The sequence below is a fragment of the Procambarus clarkii genome, chromosome 33 (genome assembly GCF_040958095.1).
Source record: "Procambarus clarkii isolate CNS0578487 chromosome 33, FALCON_Pclarkii_2.0, whole genome shotgun sequence".
Taxonomy (NCBI): Eukaryota; Metazoa; Arthropoda; class Malacostraca; order Decapoda; family Cambaridae; genus Procambarus; species Procambarus clarkii.
The window spans coordinates 29,175,330-29,201,334 of NC_091182.1; the positions used below are offsets into that span (position 1 = coordinate 29,175,330).

Consider the following 26,005-nt stretch of genomic DNA (forward strand, 5'->3'; position numbering starts at 1 on the left):
TTATACCAGGGGACAAAGTGCTTTATTATTGATGAATAGGGGTAAAATGGGAAAATAGGTGCAGTCTGGGTGAAGAATGAACCTGGTGGTCCAGCTGAACTAGAGTGAAGGGAGCATTAAGGGATCAGCAGTCCTGAAGGTTCATGTGGGTGCTGATTCATCAGTAGTGACCTGCATATGCAGTTCTGTTCCTGAGGCACTTGCCTTGAATATACTCCCCCATCCTTGTTAAGTTGTGATATGTGGGGGGAGGAGGGTGCTTACTTGTTGATTGGTGCCTGTTCATCTTCATGTGTTGAGCTCTGAGGACCACGGGGCTTTCTCTAGAACAGGAGAGTCAAATTCATTTGCTATTGCAGGCCAGATTTCATGGTTCTACAGGGTGTGGGCCAAGGCAAAAAGGGCCGCCACCCTCTAGGGGCAAGAGTAAAACACTAATTAGCCTTACTCCTAATATGACTATTTCCAGGAAGACACTTGGCATCTGTTGGAACTTTGCATAAAAGTTTGGAATTATTTATTGATCTACAGCAACCTTGATTATAGAATTCAGGCATACATCATTAAGTTAAAAACGAAGCCCATATATGTTAATATTCAGTGGGGAAAAATATCCTTTCACAGATAAAGGCACTTCCAACAAATCCTCGAGGCAAAGCACTTGATCTTGGGGCAATTTGATCTTTGATATTTATATTTTGTGCAACATCAATGCTCAAACATTTCTCTCAATAGAACTAGACTACATTCTAGGTCAATTACTTCTAGCCAAAGAAAAATTCTGAACACTGATGGAAAGTAAGTTATGGAAAATAGAGAAATCTTTATCATGGCATTTAGTGTAAATCTTTTGTAAAACTTTATTTCTTAACTAAAAAAAATCATGCTGCAGGACTTTTCTGTGTGAATATCAGCATAAATTTCAGGTACAGCTATATCTTTCAAGAAGTCATGAAGTGTCACCAATTTACTGCATCCTTGCATCTGTATAATTTAAGTATTCTGTGATATCCACCATCAAAACAAGATCTCAAACCTATTTATTATTTTTCACTTCATACATCCTTTTCATTTGTTTCCATATTAATTGATATTCACCATGCAGTTCATTAGAGCACTTCAGTACAGAGGGAGAAAGAGGTCTTTGCACCAGTATAGAAGAATGTACATCACAGTAGGACTTCCCTGTTAAAAAGGGGGCCACCACTTTGGACGACACACCCTTTTCTGCACTAGCCAGTGCAGGAAACTGGTAGGTGGTATCCCTTGGCTTTGGGGCCCAACCAATTGCGAAAAGGATGACTACGTATAAGGATAACGGAACCACCTTACAAACTCGGGCTCATGGAGCAGGTGAGTAGACCCCCGAGTCGAGTCAGACGGACAATGATAATAGATCAGGCTCTGTATACCTTGTTACACTGGGCCCAGACCAGGCTTCATCTTTGCTAACTTGTCTGATTCTCCATTCCCCTCTCACTTCCTTTGCAGGGTAGAACCGCAAGCTCCCAGTGGTTACTACCTTGTCACTTGCAGTGGCTCCATCTTTAGTTGTTACAACTGCATCTTTTACCTCCTTAATGGGGGGACCTCGTCGCCATAATCGCAATCTAACATGATTCCCTCAACCAATGCTACATATGATTTGTTTGGACCAGCTATGTGGCCTAAATATCTTTATTTTTTTCTTGATGACCTTACCACCCTGATTTTTGACACAAATAAGCACCTTGTTGACTCTGTTGATAACTTATCTTTAATCCCACTTAGCAGTTTTGTCCTGTATTGGTGAGAGACTGGTTTGGGTATCCAAAAATGTTTAATTAAGTGCTAGCATCAGCACAATCATTCTCACTCCCCATATTTTAATTAGGAACATGGAACCTTAAACACTAATATGAGGATGTTAATTATATCCTTGCGCCCTAAGGTTATTCTCTAGGTTGACAAGTTCACTCTGATAGATCTAGGTCTGCCGATGGTGTTGTCTGAACAACCTGTCTTTGGGATTTGTATCCTTGGTGTAATCACTTAAAACTCGCCAAGTAATTAGTGCTAATTATCTACTCCTTATCCTTAGCTTGGCTTAGGTTAAAACTGTATTATTCTCAAATGTGAAATTCGAAAACTTTGAGTATGCCCCTAGAATTTCTCATGATGGAAAACTTTTATATTTTAAATCCATTTATAAAACACCACAGTTATAATAAGAATATTCTCTGTTAAGGACAAAGGTTCACTTGTCATTTTACAAGTAGATTATTATTAGAACCGTAATATGCTTTCAAGCCATCACAAATAACTGTCCAAGCAGTGAGAGAGAGTTTAGTGTCTTGGTGTAATCACTTTCCTGACCCGACCTATATGTGCTTCCCGGGTGGCACATAGAGGTTTGTGTACATATTTGCTGTTTGCAAATTCACAGCAATAACTTTATGCAATTTTGTATGTTTTTTCGCTGGCTGCTTTCCTGACTTCAACATATCTTTGTCATTGTGGTTGACTCACAGTGCTCTTATGGTTCTTGGAGTCATTTAACCCTACCATTTTAACAAATTACAGTCTTAACAGTTAACTTTTGCTGAGTGCTGTTACAGTGACACACAAGAACGAACTCTAAAACATTTCGTCTAAATATGGGGGTTATACCTGACTTGACAAAGGTGGAGAGTTCGTTAGTCCCCTCCCTCGCTGGCACTTGGTCACGGTCCTCCACTAGACATGACCTTCCGCACCACACGACAAACTGAATTGGAAATTACTCTTGAGAATTGTAGTAGAAATTTGTTAATTGCATAGTCATTAAGTACAGGTTTGGGGCAAGGGTTGTATATCTAGGGCTGTGCTTGCCCATTAGGGCTTATATATCAATGTCTTATCTTGGTGCCTTCTTTTGATAATTACTTTCAATGTCTATGATGAGTTATATAAGTGTTTGGCAGAACCGAACTTGTTTCTTACCATCTTGAGATGATTTCGGGGCTTTTTAGTGTCTTCGCGGCCCGGTCCTCGACCAGGCCTCCACCCCCAGGAAGCAGCCCGCGACAGCTGACTAACACCCAGGTGCCTATTTTACTGCTAGGTAACAGGGGCATAGGGTGAAAGAAACTCTGCCCATTGTTTCTCGCCGGCGCCCGGGATTGAACCCGGGACCACAGGATCACAAGTACAGCGTGCTGTCCACTCGGCCGACCGGCTCCTCTCCCTAGCACCATGTCTGCATTTAAAACTGGATGGAAGTATATTACTACTTTAGTATGTAGTTCTCCTGTGTGTGTAACTCCCATGTATGCCCTTTAGTTTGGTCTGTCCCTATTATTCCTCTCTTCCGTCACCACTTGGTGTAGTGTGGTTTAGTTCCGCCCCTCCCCGTAGCTCAGTTCCCTCAATTCTGGGACTAGTAACAAACCACTTTTTTTTTTATTAATACATGAGGTACATCTGCATTAGTGCAGGTACCCTAGACTATATGAAGTGGAGTATAGTGTGTCAAAAAAGCTAGCTACGTGATGCTAAAAAATCCCCATCACACAGGATGGTTAGTCATACAGAAGCATGTGATAGGCAGTCTGCACTGGCAGACTCCGGATGCATTTTGAGGATATCATCAACACAAGAGTGAATAAGGTAGCAGTGGTAATAAAAGTCCCCATCTCGCAGGATGGTTAGTCATACAGGGCCATATGTTCAGTAGCCTGCACTGGCAAAATGTAACATTTTCAGTTTATGCATTTTTATGTGTAAAGTCCCTGCTAAGTACTGCATACTCTAGCACTGGTTGGACATACAGCATAAATGGTTTGGTAAGTATTAATGGGTAAGTTCTTGAATTAAGGCTTTATACAGCCAGATCGGTATCAGTAACACTTAAGCCTTACAACACCGTAGCCTCGTTCTGCTCCAATAACACTGGAACCACCACCGTAGCCTCCTTCCACTCCTATCCTTGCTAAATGTCCTGACTTCCAGGACAGTGCGTGTGTCTTGCTTCCAGACTAGTCCCTCGAGGTCATGTATGTCTCGATAAAATCCTTGGTGAGTCAGATCAAAGGACTCTCTAAGAAGTCCTTGGTGAGTCAGATCAAAGGACTCTCTAAGAAGTCCTTGGAGAGTCCTTTGATATCACTGGCCTTGTGCGTGTTTGTTCTCGTATTGGCATCCTTAGTGATAATTAGCGCCTTTTGTATATCCTGCAACTTTGATGGCGCTGCATAGTCTCCCTGGCTTGGCGCTTTCTTTTGATAATTACTTACTCGTTCCACTTTAGTAACACTTGAAACTATACCGTACCTTCGCTCCGCTGCTCACTTTATTAATTCATTAAATAACATGCCTGGATCCCGCCCCCTGGTGTGTGTTTTGTTACATATTGTATAAAGTATTATTTTTTTTACATTTAATGATTGACTGCATAATAAATTATCGATTACAAAAGTCATATACAATTAAGCTAACCACCTGGCATACTGTACTCAAATTTGATTACTAAATATTTATCAAATATTTTTGTAGCCAAGTTTAATGTTTAAAATACATTTTTAGTAACTGTGTACGTTTTTGTGTGTAATAGTATCACTGATGTCAAGAAACCAACATTTTCGAAGACACACATTGTAGTTGACATGTAGCTACACCCAGTCCTCCAATAATAATTGTACCTATAACTACTGCGTTTGTACATATCATAGTAGTTATAGTACCTCTAACTACTATAATGTGTACATAAAAAGTTACTGTAGCCTCATCCCCCTAAAGAAGTCCTCGTTTTTACTAATGATTTTGCAAAGGCACCGACATGCATCCACTAAACCTAACTTCCTAAAACTAGTCAAGTACAGCTATAGCTATAAGAAAGGACGTCTCTCAAAGGTTGGAAGCCCAACTTTGCAGGGTGGATGGTCTGGGGTACGGGACGTACTTAGGCTGTCGGGGACGGCTGTGTTTGGCCTATTCAGGAGAGGCATGGGGGGTCGACCCCGACCCTTCGCCATAACAGTCGATACAATTACAGTTTACCATGAAAAGGTATGCTGAGGCTAACTGCAACCGTCTAGCCTACAACCTCGTACAGACAAACCAAACTTAGATTTATAGATGTTGATTAGCGGAATTGATAGCCTTCTGCGCTTGCAAGGTAAATTGTAACCTTGTGCTGGCGGGGTAAATTTAGTAGTCATGTAATCCCTTTTTGTTGTTGCCCAGTGCAGGCGCTGAATAATTCAGAGGGTAGACACTCGCAGCTGGTCATGTAGGTCTCCTTTGACACTTTCTGCACGATGCTGAATCCAGGTGGCAGTCCCACCTGCATGTATGTATGTGTGTGTTTGTACTACTGTTTTATTTTACTTCTTGTTTTGATCTAGGAAGTGAGGAGAGTCGATTAGAAGAACTCTTGTTTATTTTACCGAACTTCTCCTGTGCATGCTTCTAAATTCTGAAGTAATATATTGCATTACAATTTATTACGCCAGCTAACAGCTGGTGTAATAAATTGGATTCTCAGGATGGCTATTCGGACACTACACACAGAGATCACACTAACGTGATGCATCAAATGAACAAATCCACAAGGGCCGTGACGAGGATTCGAACCTGCGTCCGGGAGCATCCCAGACACTGCCTTAATCGACTGAGCTACGACAGGGTTAAAGAGTTGAAACCGAAGTTCTACTGAACTTACTGGATCCCGTAGCCTCTCCGAGGCACAAACCAGGATTTTACACAACTCCCCCCCTGCACCCGAGCAATGTCAATAGGCCGTTTCTCAGAATAGCCAATTTGTTCATTAGCTATTCTGGTGTCTTTTGAATATAGATGGTGAGTGCTTGTTTATTTATGTCCATATGTTAACGTCTTTATAATTTATGACCGTTCTGTTTTATAATTTTATTTCGTTTTGAACATTTATACAGAGACATTTATATATCATTTCGAATATTTATACGTGACTCTGTTTTTGTTTGGGATTGGCAGCAGCAGCAGCATACTAACCAAACTGCTCAAGATAAAACAAAATTGTATTTACATTTCAGAAATAAGTATATTTTCCTGAATTTACCTGAGGGCCACCGCTTTTCTAGTGGCCTCGACGGGGACAGGAATCTGGCGGCTTGTCAAAGGCCACCATTCTACATCATGTGGGCGGTAGTGGAAAGGGTTACATAGGCACATAACAAAGAGCTCAGGGGCTGAACCCCAAATTCATTTAGTAAAGCAAGTTACAGTCTTGATAAGCTAGTTACAAAATTTAATGGATATTATTACACCAACAATGAGTTCGAGACCTACCAAGAGGTTACCTTGAGGTGTTTTCGAGGCTTAGCGTCCCCGCGGCCCGGTCGTCGACCAGGCCTCTTGACCGACCACAAGTAAAGTCTCTAAATTAAGTAATATACATGTGTGGTGATGTTGTAGATTCAGCTACTCGGAACAAGTTCCAAGTAGCTATGGTTCCAAGTAGCTATGGCTATGGTGAACCCGTAACTTACCTGGCACAAGAGCGGGGCAAGTAGCACGGGCTATGGTGAGCCCGTAGTGGACTTACCTGGCACAGGAGCGGTGCCTGTGTGTGTGATGTGTGGTGAGATTGATTGATTGATGAAGATTAAGCCACCCAAAAGGTGGCACGGGCATGAATAGCCCGTAAGTGGTGGCCCTTTTGAGCCATTCCCAGTATCAAAAGCTGATACTGGAGATCTGTGGAGGTGCGAATGCACCCTCCATGACGGGAGATGTCTCCTTTGTGAATGTGTTAAGATGAAGATGAAGCCACCCAAAAGGTGGCACGGGCATGAATAGCTCGTAAGTGGTGGCCCTTTTGAGCCATCACCAGTATCAATAGAAGATACTGGAGATCTGTGGAGGCGCGACTGCACCCTGCGTGACGGGAGATGTCTCCCGTGGTGTCAGCGTTGATGTGAACACGGTGTGGTGAGCTAGTGTAGTAATTTATATATCCTGCACACACCGCCTCCCATCCAGTGGAAAGGTTACAATCACCCACATTTACTACTTACAACTAGGGAGCCGAGCGGACAGCACGCTGGACTTGTGATCCAGTGGTCCCGGGTTCGATCGCGGACGCCGGCGAGAAACAATGGCCAGAGTTTCTTTCACCCTATGCCCCTGTTACCTAGCAGTAAAATAGGTACCTGGGTGTTAGTCAGCTGCCACGGGCTGCTTCCTGGGGGTGGAGGCCTGGTCGAGGACCGGGCCGCGGGGACACTAAAAGCCCTGAAATCATCTCAAGATAACCTCAAGAAGATAGCAAATTGGGACTATATGGCTAAAATTTCTGGTAGTAGTTAACATTTAACATTTCTTGAACATCTGTTCAAGATTCGCGTATCTTTTCAGACCATCACATTGTGACGGAGGGTATACAAATAATTTTGTTGACAGTTTACATTTGGTCAGGTCTACATCAGCAGATAATGAATATTCCCAGAGATACTTGTAACCGAGTCTAAGCCGAGTGGTAGTAATATTTAGGAGTCTGCTGATTGTATTGGATGATCCATAGACGTGTGGTTCTTCTTGCATGATAGTATGATAGATGGAATTACTGGCGTAGATTTCACTTTGCCTCAGAATCTACAAGGTTTTGCTGAAGTTCTTGGTGTATTATTGTACTGCGATTCCTTGTAGCCAATCCAAGGTTATAATTAAATCCGTTGAAGACAGACTCTGGCTAACTCATCATCAGCTCTATCATGCATTCGGAGACCAACATTCTTGCCTGAACCACATTCTATAGTTACGAAGCTTTTCGAGAAAAAAAAACAAAACTTGGAGGGGCTTAATAGACTGTAAAAAGGAATGTCGGAGGAAGAAGACATAAATGCTCCTTCAACTTTCTTTTCCTCCATAAAAATCTTGAAGACGAGCCGATCTGAGGGCGGGAAAGGATCAAAGGCCAAGCCACACCACTGCTGTGGCTCAGACGGTTAGCTCCCCACTCGACAGATACTTCTGGAGCTGGGAATTCCTGGAGAGTCGGTGGTGGTGGTGGGGGTGGGGGGAGAGAGAACCGCTTTAAAGGGAAGGAGATATTGTGATGGCGGATTAGTCTCATTATCTGCTAAGTTCCTGTCACGATATATTTATCAACTTTCACCCCTCCTTGTTTTTCCTCTGCCCTATTATTATTGCTTCCTTATTCCCCATCAGTCCATCGTTCGCAGCGAGCTATCACGCGATCCTAATTAGATATTTGCATGTGTAACACACACACACACACACCCTACTTTCATCTTATTACTGCTGTTTTAAACGTCATTTAAATTAAATTAAATTTAATTGTCTTGATCTGCAATAACGCTCCTGGTTTGTATGCGATAAATTCACTCGCATGTAGACGCAGTATGGTCATAGCTGGAGAATTACAGCCGACTAGAAAGTTATAAAAGATTCTCTCATTGGCACAGAATGTTCACGAAATACGCTGTACAGTGATGCAAAAAGAAACCAAGTCCAAAGAAGCAAAGGGATAGCAACAAACTCTACAGAACTCTACAGTACAGCATAATAATAATAAGAAAAAACACAACGATACAAAAAGATTATATTCAATGATGATCTCTTATGAACGCAGAATTAAATATCAATAAATATTAATGTTATGATATCGTCTGCTGAAAGGAATACATTCAAATCTCATAAAACAAGATCCATTCTTAGACAATTTATTTCAGTATACAGTAATTTATTATTTATTCTAGGCTTTAGTTCACACTGCAAGTAAAGGTCATGAGCAAGGGTCTTTTGAGCTGCTTTGTCCTTTGTTTTGTTCAGAATTAGATAAATTGAATCATTTACACCATTCTGTACATAATTCAAATATGATAGGTGTATACTAAATGTATATTCTGATAAGTGCTATATCTATATTGTAGGTCAAATCACATATCGTGAGAAAACATGAAGCAGAATTGAAATATTAGTAAATTCGATTATTTTTACTGAAAATCACTCATCATGATAAACGTGAAAAAACGTCAATATATTACCAAATTCGAAGATTTTTACTTCAAATCATAAAGCGAGGTTTCGTGTTATTTAGATAATTAAAAAAACATGAAAATGTTGTTTCAATACAAATGATAAAAATCAATGTGTTTTTATAGAATTCACAATAATGTTCCTGATTTTCCGTTTATATAACCGAAAAATGTACACGTAAAACCGCTCTAATCCGGCTGAAACGTCGAAAAATGCAATAAAAACAGGATTTTCCTCCTATTTAATATGTTACTGTTTAGTAAACAAGTAAATTTATTGAGAATAAAATACATCCCAGTTAGATAGAGTAGCTTAGGCTATTTCTACCCTCCTCTATGATGCTCACAATTCCATGCAGTACAGAAATTATATTATACATTGCAAATACATTTACATTAATTTAATAGTCATCACATGATACATATTACAAAATATATTTTAGTATCACTCTTTTGGGGTAAAAGCGCATAAGAATTATCTCTATTACCACACTAATAACCATTACCACACATCCAAACAGTTTGAAGTAGTATGTTAATTATTTTAATGCTAACATCACCTAGTGTTCCCAGGAAGTCATCCATCAAAGTACTAACTAAACCCAACGTTGTTTAACTTCGCTGGTAGTAGAAATAGGTAGTAGAAATAGTAGTAGTAGGGGGGGGGGTAGAAATAGCCTAAGCCACTCTATCCCTTTGAGATGTATTTCTTTCTTATCTCAATAAACATACTTGAACTTGAACTTCGCTGATCGGATGAGAAGCGGTGTTCTCAACGTGCTGTGGCCAACGGAATGAACGTAAAGTACTCACCGCGTGATAGAACAACCAATCCAAGAACACCAGTAAATGGCTTAGCCAATCAGAGAAAGGCCTCGCAACCACCCACCCCCTAGGGACGAGACGACAGGTCAGTCTTCTTTCGACTGTCGAGTGGGACGTCTGTTTTATAGTGCTCCATTGGAAACTTTGTAATAACTTTTGTTTTTTATTTGTAATCTTTAAAGTGAGTTTGGAAAGAGGTTTTGGCATTTGGATTGAGAAAGACTTGCCCTTTGATATCGTGGCTGCTGAAATTGACATGTGCAAGTTATCATTTGGTGATAGTGTGTTGCACAGAGATGTTGCTATAAACATTTTTCGGCATTTACAGCGACCATGAAGTATTGGTGTTTTCTAGAGCTTTATAAGCTGTGTTGCCTTCCAAAATATATATCCAAGTGTTCAATAAGGCTGGACCTTACGGGGCTATTCATGCCCGTGCCACCTCTTGGGTGGCTTAATCTTCATCAATCATGACTGGACTATTTGTTGGCTGGATTTAATCTTGACCGAGCCTCGAAGATCATCATGCCAAGGACAGCGTCATCAGTATTCATCAACGAATAGAGGACTGGTATTTCGGCTCGCCTACAAGGAACATTGAATCAGCCTCTTCCAGATTGTCGGTAAAGTAGATACTCACTATTTCTTTAAATACGTGTACATTCACTGACCTTTACAGGGAGGGAAATAGTGGTAGAGACTAAGCCTCATGATCCCCAACTGATCAATTTCGAATTTTTATCGATTAGCAATTTTATAAATGCTCAGCACGGCCCGTCCTCTACAAGGGCAAAATGTCTTTCATGAAGCCGGCACAACTCATGTTATCTTCTTGAGGTTATCTTGAGATGATTTATGTTTATATAAGTCCATTTACATGCGACTCGCAACTCATGACATTCGAATATTTCTATAAAAAGCTGAGGACTTTTTCGAATCGCATCTTGGAAAATACTTCACCCACGTACTTCAAATAATAAAAATTGCAACAAAACCGAAACACGTAACCTACGGCCAAAATGTGCACAACTTGCTTTTATATAATATTTGAGAAAATTGCCGTTTTGAATGAATATAATGTTAAAATTCATAGTCTTTCGGGTCAGCCGCTGGGTAGAGGGATCAACCTAAAGACGGATTGTCGTTCGAATAGCACCTTCATAAGATTCACCACCATACTTCAAATACAAATAATTGCCAGCAGGACCTAAACACCAAATCACATTTAGGCCTTACTGTACACAAAACTCGATGTATAATATTGTTTATATATGAGAAAATGTGTAAATCACGAAAATTAACAAGTGATGAAAAATGTGAGTGTCAGACTACGAAGGAAGAATTGAAACAGGAATTTTCTTAATTACTTTTCGCATTTAATAATACATCTTCAGAAGGAATAATCATGGAAAAATATCTATTAGATACTGTACATTAAAATTGCCCGAGAGGGTTGCCCTTGCTTCCGTCCTAAAAACTCTACGGACAACTGCCAAACGATAACCCCTTTGCTTGCAGGGAGTTATTAAGGAGACTAGTCAGGTACTGGTTGAAATTGAAATAAGTTTATTGAGGTAAAATACACACAAAGGGATGAGGTAGCTCAAGCTATTCTCACCCCGTTCAGTACATCGTGTTAATACATACATAGATACACATCACAAGCAATAAATGTATTGCCAAACAGTCTGAGAGATAAACATATGCATTTCCTAGGTACTGGTTGCTCTTAAAACACTGACCCCGCTAAAATTTATTTTAAGGTGTTTGCTGGGAATTTGGATTTCAATCAACAGACAAGAAAATTACACTCGCTGGGATGAAACAAGGCTGTTATGTTCACAGAGGCGGAAAAGTGTATGGGGCCTCTAGGGAAAGATAATTCTTTAGTTACAAAATAATTCTTTGTAGTTATTTTCACAACGAAGGAGCTTCTGGGAGCAGTATAATTGTAATACTATGACTAGTGGGTCAACATCTTTATCGACCAAATTTTAGTTTTACCAAAGTTGAGTAATTTAGTCTGGTGTTATTGCAGTGAGGCTGCTGATTATAGTTACTATCATGTATATCAGTAATTGTTTCAGAAAAACCTATTGACTAGAATATCCCGAAAAAGATGCAATGTTTCATTTTAGCTGTCGGGTTTTTATGCATGAAGAAAAAATACCAATTTTATATATATATAAAAAGGGTAGATAGTATATTACTAAACATAACATTTAAACAGATGGAAAAATGTCTTATACTAAATTATATTAACTTCAGACGTTTCCATGTGACACACAAGTATTAAGTTAAATTATTTGAAATAGTAGACTGAGTTAGTTTAGTTCATTTATTATGCACCCCATACCCATCTTGTGGGCGGTAGTGGAAAGGGTTACAGAGGCACATAATGGGCTCAGGGACTGAACCCCACAATTCATTTAGGCTAAGCAAGTTACAATCTTGATGAGCTAGTTACAAAATTCAATATAAGTCATCACATCAACAATGGGTTCGAGATCGACCTCAAGTACAGGTTCTAAATTAAGCAACTGACATATGTGGAGAGCTAGTGTCAAAATTTATATGTTTGTCCTGCACACCGCCCCCCATCCAGTGGGCAGCGGTGGATAGGTTACAATCACTCAGTTACTACCTACAGTTAGCAAACTGGGGATATTTGGCTAAAATTTCTGGTAGCAGATCATTTTGAATGAAATATTGACACATCGCTGGAACATTGGTTATAGAATTGTCTCTAAATTCACGTATCTTTTCGCACTCCATCACATAGTGACGGAGGGTGTGCGAATAATTTTGTTGACACAGTTTACATTTGGTCAGGTCTACATCAGCAGATAATGAGAATTCCCACAGAGCAAAAGGAAATATATATACACACACACACTACCTATTGAAGATTTCGGGGGTTAATGTCCCCGCGGCCCAGTTTCTGACCAGGCCTCCTGATTGCTGATCAGATCCACCAGGCAGTGTGAGGCTGTTCGCAGCCTGACGTGAGACAGCCTGGTTGATCAGGTATCCTTTAAAGGTGCTTGTAGAGTTTTCTTTTGAACACTATACTAATCAATAAGTGGTTATATAGTTTAGATAGCTAAATTAACCTAATATCCCCATTTCACCCGATGGTTCGTCATTTTTTGGACGCGAGTTGCCCACTAACTCGCCTTCACTAGCAATCTTAGGGGTAGACAATGAGCAGTTATGAAGCTCAAGTCATCTCGTGCAGTTTGGTCTGTAATGATTGCTAATTAGTGATTCGCTAATATAATGCTTAAGGAATGTGTCTTGGCTCTTTGAGTTTATAATAGGAGTGCACAGCATTGGGAAACTCGTGACTTGCGGCAAGCGAAGATATCCCAGCCAAATTGACACTTTATATGCGCCACTGCTTGGTGGACGCCTTGTGCGCTCCATACATATAGTTGTTCTTCTTTCTTAACAAGCTTATATTTCCTGACCTAGAAGCTTTCTGAACTAAAGTGTGTAATTTGTATCGGAATATTTTTTTTAATTTTTTGTTAGTAACATGCATTGAATAATGCATGTGAATGAATGAATGAATGAATGAGTGAATGAGATGACTGTGTGTAGTTAGAATTCGTGTATGTTGCATAGTCTAGCTGCCTTGCCGGTTTCGCCATGTTGGGTAATACATATACAAGACGTCATGCATGCTAAAGGATACTCTAATACTCTTGATCTGTGCATCAGTTATATTATCATTACTTATTGCGAGAGTCCTATTGTCTATTTTGCAAGTTTGGCGTTTTAAGTACTTGAAGAGCTAATCTTGATTTACAGAAAATTACTAGTGATATTTTCAGTGCATTAGTAACCAGTTGGGTGAATGGAGTCAATAGTTTAATCTTGCACTGAGAGTATGTTTACATCTTATGTTTCGGAAGAAATTGCAGGCTTACTGCAGTTGGGTCTATTGATAGAAATGTTTCCTTTGCGTATTTACAAAGGTAAATAGCGTCAAGTGTTGCTATTCTGAGTACCACTGGGTTTTCATTGTTCTCTTTAGAGTTGAATGTGCATGGCAATTGCATTATAATGTACAGATAGCGAAATATCGTTAAGAGGTATACATTGCACACAATATGAATGTTAAATTTGATATTGGCAGCACTTCTACTCAGTCAATTTCTATACGGATTGCTGTTTATGCTGTGGCAGCACTTACTGGTCTGCGACTCTGCTGACAATTTGGCCAGACGTCAAGACTTTGGCAGCATAGTCCCGCAGTTAGGCAGGACTGTGCTACCGTCTTCCTTCCTCAACCCGCACCTCGAGCGGGACGTTAATTTGGCATTTTTTTAGTCCAGTCAAAAACAGAATTATGTAAATTATCTTACGTAAGCTAAAACCGCGGGGACTGTAGGCTACAATAACCATTGACGTATTTGTAATATAATTTGATGTTGCCATTGGCAACACTACGCGCGGGGAGGACTTTACTTCTCTCAATTCTTTATTATTACTGTATGAATTCATGTATGTAATATATACAGCGAGTTTTGTAAAATTCAATTTAGAAAAAATACAAAATAGAAATGGAATGTGGATAGTGTAAAGATTTCGTATATTTAATCATTATTAATAAATGGTTTGAAATTTCGTGCTGCGCAAGTCCAGATCCACCTCTGAACTGTTGAATCTTCTCTTAGTCAAAGTCTCTTAAGATGTAATGTTCTAAAGTATGTGTCTGTCTTTATCCCCACAATCCTTCTCTTCGTCTATATCCCTGTACAAGACGAACCGCTAGATATATCTGTAATTTCTTTATATTCGAGCTGTGGCAACGTATGTCTAACGACTTTATTTGCCTCGTACAAATGTTTTATTTTATACTTTTTATTTCGATAATGAATCGCTAGTTGCAGGGTTGGCGAGGGTAGCTGCCCATTCACCCACCCGGGCCCAGTTTATTATTAAAAAAATAAACCCGGGCTGCTTAAAAAAAAAAGCCTAGTTGTCTTGTAGCCTAAATCCCAACACTGAATAAACTTGTCGCCATACATATTAGCATCCTTATCATCACTGTCACTGATAAATTCAGGATAGGGTTCATGCAAATTTAAACCCAATCGTGTACGTAATGTGCTGCAGGTGGCCCTAGCACTTGCCATGGACGTAAACCCTATTATGTCCTCTCGTGTCGAGTCCTGAAATTAGTATTTCAGCCGCCACCTGGAGGACAGGAGGCCCCAAGTCTAGTTTACCCTACATACTAATGTGTTGTAACTTGACGTTCTCCTGGCGACAAGTACAGCCTGTGTACCGCAGCGTCGACGCCCACACATCAGGCTCGCATATTGTGTTGGATTTTTGTCATCCCTTGTATCCCCATATTGGACGGTTCAAGACATTTTTGTGTTGTAATGAAGTCGTCGTTGTTTGCTGGTAAATACAGCGCGACAAAACCTGAATTGATGCGCCTGATATTTGAATCACATGTTAGGCTTCTTGAAATGTGCTTTGGAGCGCGTACGTGACTTTGTTGTCGGTTGGCGATTTAAGGAATTATTTACATTTAAATATTTTTTTTATATATTTCGTATGATCTTTGGATATTTATAACACCTAATGTGCTTCATTGAAGGAACGTTACAACCTAGCGGAGGCCAAGTATGTATTTATAAGATATAATTCGGGCGCAAAATTAATTTATCGTTGCATCATTTGTTCCAGTATTAATCGGATAAGTTTTTAGGGGTGTTTCTTTGATCAGGAATCGAAGAAATTCAGAAGTGGGCATTGACAGTTGAAGAAGCGTTGTCAGTTTCTTGTTCATTTTCATGTTCCGTTCGTATTTGTCTGCTGTGAGAAAAGATGACAACATTTACTTGTAGTTTGTGTGTGCTATGAAACCCTCATATTACAGCTAGAAGGTTCTGCCATGTTAAATAAGATTATTTATTTGTTAAAACCATTACTTAGGAGAGCTGTTGCTTGAACTGGCGATGTCTAGCAACTCTAATTTAGTGAGCGAGTGAGCACTGAATCGACCGCCAAATTCCGCGAATGTCGGCCATTGCATATATTGACTTGATCCCATTTCAAATGAGGGTCACGGTAATTTGTCAGTTTTATAAAAAAAAACGTAAACCTTTAAAATCTGTGTGAATTCTATGCGTTATACCTCTTAGTCTATACTATCACGAGGCTATTTGTCTGTAAGTGAAGTCAGAGGTAATGGAGAGATGTTAAGAACTTGGTTAATATTTAGTTTTATTGTTCTGATTATCATTGTTTACTACATCAAACGTTTACATTTCATATCAGTTTACAGTAGCAGTGTTGTATCTAATAAAGCTAGTGACGTCTTGCGGGAATGAAGCAGACCTTTACTACAGAGGGGATGTAGAATCAATAAATTTGAGAGACCGGGAGAGATAGTCGAACAATGGGGAAGGGGCTTCTGTCATAGTGTGGGAAAGCAGAAAATTACTGGAGGGAACGTTTGAGGCATCTACACGAAGAAATACTTATCAACCGATAGAAAACCCGGAAGTAGCGTTCCAGAACGCGAGGACAAGGAACCGGAGCTTAATTCCAAAGCTTTACTACAATGAAGTTAGTTCTGGAAAAAGTGCAGACTCGTATTGGCGAAAGCAAGAGACTTTTTCATGGCTTTCTTTACAGCAATCCAAACAATGTACTTTCTACCGAAGGCTCATGATGACTTCAGTCCTGTGACGGGTTTCTGGCAGGGAAGACCAGTTCTGAGTGGCTGCAGAGTATCTACACCCCCTTCGGACCTCGCACAGCCCTCTTCTTCCGACTCCTGAAACTACTTCCAGAAAACCTCAAGAACACTACAGACTTCCTAAAATAAAAATTGAGCTCTTCAGAAACTCCATACCACAGGGCATCTTGCTGTTAAATAATCGATATATTTGGTATCTTAATAGGAGGCGCGGAAGTACTGTGGGCTTTCCACAACTGATTCATTGGTGTATATTGGCAATCTAAAGTTCACTTTGAAGATCATCGCAACTTAGCTTCCCTTCCTGCGTGTGTGTGTGTGTGTGTGTGTGTGTGTGTGTGTGTGTGTGTGTGTGTGTGTGTGTGTGTGTGTGTGTGTGTGTGTGTGTGTGTAAATATATCCACTAAAGCCCAGGGTTGCCTCTCAACATAGGCATCAGAGTAAAACGATTCATGGGTGATACCCGAGAACTGAATGCAGTCTTTGAGGAAACTTTGGAACATTTTCAGGGCTGGTGACTATCCAGATGAAACTCAAGAGTAGCAGTGAAAAATATAGCAACGATGGACAAGACATCCTACAACAGTACAAACGGCTGAAACACACGGAGAGAATAATTTTGCCTGCCACTCTGTTCCTATAGCAGCAAAACCCATCAGGAGAGAACTGAATTTCCCGTGGACCTGTATTGAAAAAGCTACAAGTTCAAGTATGTTTATTGAGACGAGAAAATACATCTCAAAGGGAAACTACAGATTACACCCGACATGACAGTATTTTCCAACCCAACCACCGTTGCTAGCTTGGAAGAGAGGCACCTCTTTGAAGGATAACTCTAGTTAGGGTTCAGTTTCTAAAAAACACATAGGTGGAATTGTTAAAAATAAACCGGTCATAAAACCCTGTTTGTGAAATGACAGAATGAGGCTTCTAAATATACTCCGGTGGCTTCGGATATTAAAAAATAAAAAAGTCCGTTTTCTCAGCAGAAATATGAGGATGGTAGAAGACAATATGTGCAAGCACACGTGGGCGCCCCACAAGGCTCCCTCGGGTGCTACCTATCATCTTCGAGGCTGATATATAAGGGACGACCACCAGAGGTGGTCGTCTCTTGTATACATGATGTACAAAAAATTGTGGTATCAATGTCAACATGGCACGCTCGTCACTAACTTGGTTATAGAGCTTCTCTTTCCCTTGTATAATTTGTATTTACTCACCTGATTGTATGTACATATTCACAAGAGTACATGGTGGCAGGTGTGTATATGTGTGTGTGTACCTATTGGCAGGCGTGTATTTATTCCTCGTCTAATCGCTAAACTTATTGAGTCCACCAAGTTTGAATAAAACAAAAATCAGAATTATCTGAATAGTGACGTGTTAAGAGCCCGTGCTCACTCCTGTGTGAACTGTTGTACTCAGGCTTCTGGTGAAGATTCCCTTCGCAGCTTTAATAGTTTATGGAGCTGCCGAGGTTGGTTTTTGTGTCCTTTATCGAACTGGTTATTAATTAACCTTTGATGATAATTCCACGTCTTGTATCCAATATTACATAGCGATAATTTCCAGCCATTGACCACCGTGTAACTTGAGTTCTTCCAAACTTCATAAGATGAAACAAACATTTCCATGAAAAGTAAATAACAGAATTTTAGTTTTAGTTTTTAATATAAGTAACAGTATTTCAAAGTAGGGCATGGCACGGAATATACAGTTATACACCCTAATAGGGGGGGTTGCCTCGTTTAAGTTCAAAATATTACTATATCGTTCTGGATACTCATATTTTGTACTTTCTTAACTTGAGAAACTATGGAACTTTGATTAGGAGACGCGCATCATTCATTTTCAGCCCGTACAGTAAATACACCAGAATAACCTTGATCAAATCACCTATTGTAGCTTTGGCCTGTGTACAAAGCCTAGCAAACATCACCTATCCTAGGTCACATTCTCCCTACCCTTCTTCTCATCCACTCCCCTCCCCCCTGTATACTATTACCCATCTCCCTGTCATCCACCCTTAATTTACTCCCCCCACACTTTCTCCAGGTCATCCCACCCCATTCTCCCCCCCTCCTCCCGTCATCAACCCCCACCTATTCTGCCATAATCAATTCCGTGGGACCTCGACACTATGGAACATCACCCCGCCATATTAAATTCCACCCGACACATGAACGTCCTCCAAATATCTACCAGACATAAAATTCTATCGTCTCCCCCTTCGGGGGGTTTAAATCTTCGGGCGTGAAATTGGATTTTAGGAGTTGAAAATGCACTATCGTGGAGCATCTACGTTTATAGGTCCGTAGCTCGCGCGCGTAAACGCGTGGATTACCTTGCCTTTCCTCCAGTGGATAATGTACTACCCGTTATCTTGTTCATGGCGTTTGTTCCTATGCCAAGGACGGCTGTGTCGTGAGTTAGAACTGTATGATAACTTTTTAAACTCACGCACGCATGCGCGCACACATGCACGCACAGGAAAACAAGAAAATGGGCGTAATATAGGAAGAGCCTGACTCTCAAACATATTAGCACAACAAACGATAAAGAAACAGATACACAGCAGTTAGAAGATAGGCAGAAAGGAACTTTGAGAAAGGAGTCAAAAAAACTAAATAAACAGTTTCCCAAAGTGTTAATGCAAAATGAGGTATCCTCACGCATCAGCTCTTGACATTGATTTTTTCGGTCCCCCCATTGTTCTGCTTAACTATTTTCTCTAGAGCGGATTTCAGATTCTGCGGCGGCAACTTGCTTATGAGTGCGTACCAGCCCAGTTTTTTTTTTTTTTCTCTTTCTTTTTTGGAGATGTATACAAGAGATGTTACATTCTTGTACAGCCACTAGTACGCGTAGCGTTTCGGGCAGGTCCCTGGAATACGACCCCCGCCGCGAAGAATCGTTGTTACAACCAAGTACACATTTTACTGTTGAGTTAAACAGAGGCTACAGTTAAGGATTTGCGCCCAGTAAATCCTCCCCGGCCAGGATACGTTAAAGGTATAATGTGTCCTGTCGAGAGCTTGAGTTTCCCGTTAACTCTCGTCTCAACATGCTAATAGAACTGTGAACCACGTGACGATTTGTTCGATAAAATATCGATTTTGGCTGACGATATCAGCCAAAATGGTGTGTTGTAGTCCAGGGATTCCGAATCACATAATAATAATAATGACAGAACAATCCCATTGTCTTGGCTTTCCTTCACGACATATATTCGTAGTAAAATGTCATGGGGCCCTTGAACTTTGTAATATAGTATAGTATGGCGAGGGCGGCAACTACTTACCACTCTAATTCCTCATCAACTTGTTAATGTTTGAGGTAAAGAAGCTTCAGTGCTTTCTTAGACATTACAACCTAAGAGATAATACTGCCGCTCGTCCAGACCTACTTCAGATGTCTGGGTATATACAATGAGAGCCGCAGGAAACCGTGTCGGCGCACACATTTAGTCAACAAGGAAGTTCCCCTTCACTGTCCTAGGAAGCGCTCTCACACGATCCACAATTATGCGTTCAAACGGCTGCTCGAACGCGGGTACTGGCATAAGCATGAGCTTGATGTATTGCTAGAGTGATAGCAGTAAAAGATAAAATACAATGTTCTGCAGTATTGTCCTACATCTAACCTACCATGCAAATAAGTGTTGTGCTACTTACCCCAGCGTCTCTTGGTCCAGGATATGTAGCTATTTCTATAGAATATGGCCTCCTTACAATACCATATACCTTTGTACTCTGGATAGACCAAAGACAAGCTGTGGTACCGGGATACCATTCACCAGTCTCCACCTGCGCATTAATTATAAATCGTGTAATAGTATGTGGGAGCATTTTCATCAGTGACTGGCCTTCGCCGCCTCCAAAAATGTTTAAACTGATAGTTTTTAAATCACATTCTCGGCTGACCTTCAGGTTTCGTGGCAGTGATACTTATAATTTTCGCGCTTCTCACTGTTTCCCTGATTATAATAATCTCAACGTGTCACTTGCATCTATGAAACTCTTTCTCATCGGCAACAGTTTCTCACTGACACTTGAAATCAAGTAAATCACCAGTATTGTATCGCGATTTTGAAGGATGAAGGAGTTACCTAATGCAAAAGTGCTAATTTGTAGTAGTTGTTTCTGGATAACGATGGACATCAATTTCCCTGGTATTAGTACGATTTCGTGTCCCTTCAAGATGAACTAGATCAGAATAACGTCCAGGAGTTCTATTCTGCTTGGCTAACTATTTCTATAGTCCAACGCTCCGGTAAACAAATACACCAATAGCAAGCAAGGACATATGCCTCAGCCAATGGCAATCTGTGAGATGTAGTTCTTCACCCAGTATATCACGCCGCTTCAGTGCCAACTGATAATTGAATAATTCGTTTTGTTGGGAACATTGTGCGTGTGTGTGATATAATCCTCGATACATTAAGATTGTAAAGAGGTTTTCGTAGGTCGAAATACAGACCCTCCCCAAGAAGCAATCCCACAACAGTTGTCAGTACTCCTGGATACCTATTTACTACTAACTGGACAGAGCAAGCTCTGATCGAGCAAAATGTAGGATTTTGAAGTGATGCGATGCAGGGAGGGCGGAGCCACCAGGACTGAGCCAGAGTTGACTAGTGAGAAAACTCTGAACGACGGAAATGTTGGCAGTGGTTTTGCCACATGACCAGGAGTAAAGTTGGTTTGTCTTAAACTCTGCGGAAGGAAGTTACACGGAGGAATAAATGGAAATATGAATATAAATACGATAAAAATAAGGAACAATTTGTAATAAGTGTCAAAACACTTACTCTCGCAAGCGGTCATGCACTCACGCACACCTACACACCCATTAGCTTTACCTAAATAAGTTCTATCTGGAAGAGCGAGGGAGAGAACGGTTCTTAAAGTATATAGTAAGAGCGAGGCTATAAATCTTGGCCAGATGCCACAAAGGAAAAAGTGTAATACGTAATGAGATTTGCGGGGAGTTGCCAGCGAGCCGTAGCCTCTTCCCTAGCCTGGCGACGCCCTCAAGTTCTGTTTTTGGTTTCAAACTTTTCTGCTGTTTTCCTCTTGGGGCTCGTAATGGAACTGAATGTCCACCCCCACCCACCCCCCTCTCTCTCTCTCTCTCACACTCACTCTCTCACTCTGGCACTAGGCTTGCCATTTACATGGAAGATGGTGGATCAACAAGATAGGAAAGAAAGTGCAAATATTGTGAACGACCAAATGGATACTCGCGCGATTATTATTTATTCAATTGTAATAAGTTCCAGCAGTTTGGGAATCTTTTCAAAATGACACTGTGCCGGTGACAGGTGCCACTGTGCCGGTGACAGGTGCCACTGTGCCGGTGACAGGTGCCACTGTGCCGGTGACAGGTGCCACTGTGCCGGTGACAGGTGCCACTGTGCCGGTGACAGGTGCCACTGTGCCGGTGACAGGTGCCACTGTGCCGGTGACGGGTGCCACTGTGCCGGTGACGGGTGCCACTGTGCCGGTGACAGGTGCCACCGTGCCGGTGACAGGTGTCACTGTGCCGGTGACAGATGTAGCCTAATTCCAGCTTCATAACTTCCATTAAATAGACAGTTAAAGAAAAAAATATTGACAGTAAAATTGACTCTGTACTTATACCACACAAGAAAAAAAAACCCCGCTTCCTGGTCTTTCACACCTGGCGCGCTAATTACACACCTGGATGTTCAATGTCATATTTTTTCCTAGTTATGGACGGAAGTGGATTGAGCAACTACTGGAGTGCCTTTCACCTGCCGACCGCAGCCCCCACAGGGGAAGATCCCTTCATCACATCTTACGACACGACTTCGTTGTTGTTTTTAGATTCAGCTTACTCAGAAGAAAATGTTACAAGTATCACAGGCTATGGTGATCCCGCGACTCTGTTGTGTCCAGTTCCCACTAATGTCCTAGTCTCCTGCCTCGATTTAATTTAAATAGTCTGCTCTTCTCCATAGTGTGTATTCCCCCCTCAGTATCGTGTATATAGTCATATGTATAGTGTATATTATAGTTACAAGCCACAATGGAGCACTGAAAACAGGAGATGATTTTTCATCTACAGGGTTATAAACCTATGGAACCGCCTACCCGAAGCTGTTGGATTTTAAAATACAGTTGGAAAAAAATCACCTGGGCAATAGGTGGGATGGGGCTTTAACAAGCCGTCGGCTTCCTGTCCTCAGAGGCCACTAAGGTTAGTGACCTTCTGGTAAATTCAGGTAGATAAGTAGTGATCATATCCCCCCCCCCCACAAGCCTCACAAGAGCAACGATGGAGTTGCCGGTGACATTAGCTGTGTAGTGTTCTTAATGAATCCTTAAGTTTCTAAGTACTCTTAAGTATGCCATGCTGTGAAGTATACATGCTGTCAACCTTGTATTTTTGTATATCCTCGCTCAGGTGCTGTGTGTGTGTGTGTGTGTGTGTCAATTGATTCATTCATTTCCTGTACGGACATATGAAAATTCGGTGTGCATTCTGATTTAGTCTTTCATTAGTTGCACTTTGCACCAGCACCAAGTTGCACCAGCTGGGGGGGGGGCAGGAGGGAGAGCAACTTGAGAAGGAAGCGACAAGACTTGTACCAGAACTTTCCTTTCTATCAGTTATTAGGCTTCCTCTCGTCCTGGGGCTGCTTGGCTCGGACCATTGGTAAATGAAACTGTATACACCGGTAACTGACAGTACCAAGGACAGTGACAGCTGGAAAGATACTCGTAGAGATACGGAGATACATAGAGCTGCATAGGTAAAACAAAATATCGTATAATTGTCCGATGTAACTTGACTAGTGGAGCATCACCACGACCCCCCAGCACTGCTAGACATTCAGATGCACTTGTAAACAATTAAACGTTGTTCTAGAGTGAACATTGTTAAACACACACTCTTGATCACTTTTAACTTTTCATGCTCTTCAAGGCCACGTGTTGTCTAACTTCTGGGTACATATTCAACTGCTACGTGAAGTCATATCACGTGAAAGGAAACGTGCCCAACTGTTTCTTCCCTGGTTAGAGATTGATAACATCCTCGCGCTTCGACCTGAGTTCGTATCCTGGAAGGGGAGGATTGACTAGGCGCCAACCATTAACTGTACGCCTCTGTTCACCCGGCAGAGAATGGGTACCTGGTTGTTAAAATTTTACTGGTCTTATTCCAGGTAAAAGTAGGATAAAGGACCTGCCTGGAACGCTATGCATGTTTCTTTACAAGAATGTAAGAACTCTTGTATGTACAGTATATATAAATAATAAAAGTGTCCCGTCGTTTATGAGTTAAGGATGTAGGCTACTGTGCTACAGAACTCATTGGGGGTGAAGTCTAGCAGGTATCTCATGGACTGGTCTGAAGATTCAACTCAAGATTGAAGAAAACTCTTGTATTCTTGCATCCTTTTATAATCTTGGTTTGTTCTGAATTTTCTCAATGATAGAGAAAATATGGTATAGCCCTAACCCTTGTGATACCCTGCTTGTTGTGGTATCCTTAGTTGTGGTATCTACCTCACACCGTGAGCTTCTGGCTCCCGTTGGAGAGGTCTTCCCCTTACCCAGTTTATGACCCTTCACATTTCTTTAGTTTGTATAGGCGGCTCTTGTGTGGGAATGTCAAATACCTCTTGATAATCCAAAGAGAGAGAGAACCTGCATATCCATAGGATATGGATATGCAGGATATGGATATCTCGTCCTTATGGCTTTCTTGTAAAATTATCAGGATGGATTTGCTTCCTATAAATCCATTAATGTGATGGTGGATTGTAATTCATAGGATCATCCCGCCTCTCCCTTCGTGAATGTAGACACCACATTAGCCCATATTCTACTAGTCTGACAGCTCCACTTTCCTTAGTGAGTCTTTGCATACAGTCCCACACAGTTCTGCTCTAAACTATCGCAAGTTTCCTGTGGTACTTAAAAGGATTTGATATCCAGAATTACCGTTTTTATAACGTCTAGTTCCCTTTATTTTTTCTCCCTTCCTATTTATACGACGATGCTGAAACTCGGACCAAATGAAACCCTTTTCATATACAACTAGTCAAAAAAGTTTGATCGAAATAGAACTAGTTTTCATTTATTGCATATTTTTGGCAAATTTGGAAATAATGCTCCCTTAAGTGCTTCTCTATCTGAGGTGTCGTAAATGTTGCCCGACCTCAGGTGTGGCTGCGTGTCCTCATGTGTCCGGTAACACATTAATGTCCGAGCGATGAGGTAAACTGTCCGAGCGTCCAATTAACAATTCGGTGCTAGCACCATTAATCAACTGATGGATAGGTGCTTGGAGTTTCTTCTGTGAAGGCGCTAATTGATAGCTTTCTCGTGTGGGGGGTCGAGCACGGTGTTGACCTCTCGCTGTGTTGGCTTCTTGCTCCAGTATCGCAGCTAGTTTGTTTCCTTGATTGATAAGATTGATAAAGATTAAGCCACCCAAAAGGGGGCACAGGCATGTATAGCCCGTAAGTGGAGGCCCTTTGGAGCCATTACCAGTACCAATAGCTGGTACTTGCGATCTGTGGATGTTCTTTCCTTGGCTGAGAGAACGTAAAGTAGCAGTGAGGTAGGAGAGATGGAAGGAGGGGAGGGGGGGGGTGAGGCAGATAGGGAGGCAAGCAAGCAAAGATAGGGAGAATGGGCCAAGTGAACGGAAGACAAAGTGAAAGAGAATGATAGGAAAGAGTGGCACAAAGTTCACTGGCATCTTAAGTATGCTCTGCTCTTTTGGACGGCGTCTTCTACACTTTCTCTGTCTTTATGGAGAAGGTAGAGGACCGCAGATGTCTTGGTGGGCCTTGGTGGACCTATACCTATAATAGGTTAAGTAATAATTGTAATTACGAAGCAATAAGATGCTTATCTTAACATACTAAGAAGGTTAGGTAAGGTCGGTGTTTTCTATGAAGCTTTTCAAGGTAAACTAGTATGTTTAGTATGTCACATATGCACGTATTTAATAAGTCAGTACTGACTATACGAAAGTGCGCGAAAGTGCGAGAACGGATTTGGTGGTCACCTTAGCCGAGCTTTTAACACGGTGGAGATGGCAGTACCCCTGTTGCGTACTAGGCTAATATTTCTAGGTTCCGCAACTTGCCCAACCTTGTGGACGATCAGAAAAAAGCTGTTGTATCACAAGACGGTCAACTATCAGTAGTTTGACTCTGAATGGACCTTCCCAAAGGTGGCCACTCCATCAACGATGATTCACTCCTCGCATGACTAGCATGGGAACCATGATGTTATAGTGGTCTTGAAGCGGTGTTCACCGCTTCAAGAGATGACATTGACTACAAAAGTTCTTGCCGACACCCAACCACTTGGGCTGGACGGTAGAGCGACGGTCTCCCTTCATACAGGTCGGCGTTCAATCCCCGACCGTCCAAGTGGTTGGGCACCATTCCTTGGACTCTCGTTCCATC

The 26,005-nt window shown here is 41.3% G+C and overlaps 1 protein-coding gene across 1 annotated transcript in view; it reads left to right on the forward strand.

The window, feature by feature from the left end:
• The first annotated feature begins 9,932 nt into the window (after positions 1 to 9,932).
• Positions 9,933 to 26,005, forward strand: part of LOC123765268 (carboxyl-terminal PDZ ligand of neuronal nitric oxide synthase protein) — a 497,901-nt gene continuing 481,828 nt past the window's right edge. The window contains exon 1 of the mRNA XM_069335506.1: positions 9,933 to 10,447. The gene's annotated coding sequence lies outside the window, so the exon portion shown is untranslated. The remainder of the gene's footprint in view (positions 10,448 to 26,005) is intronic.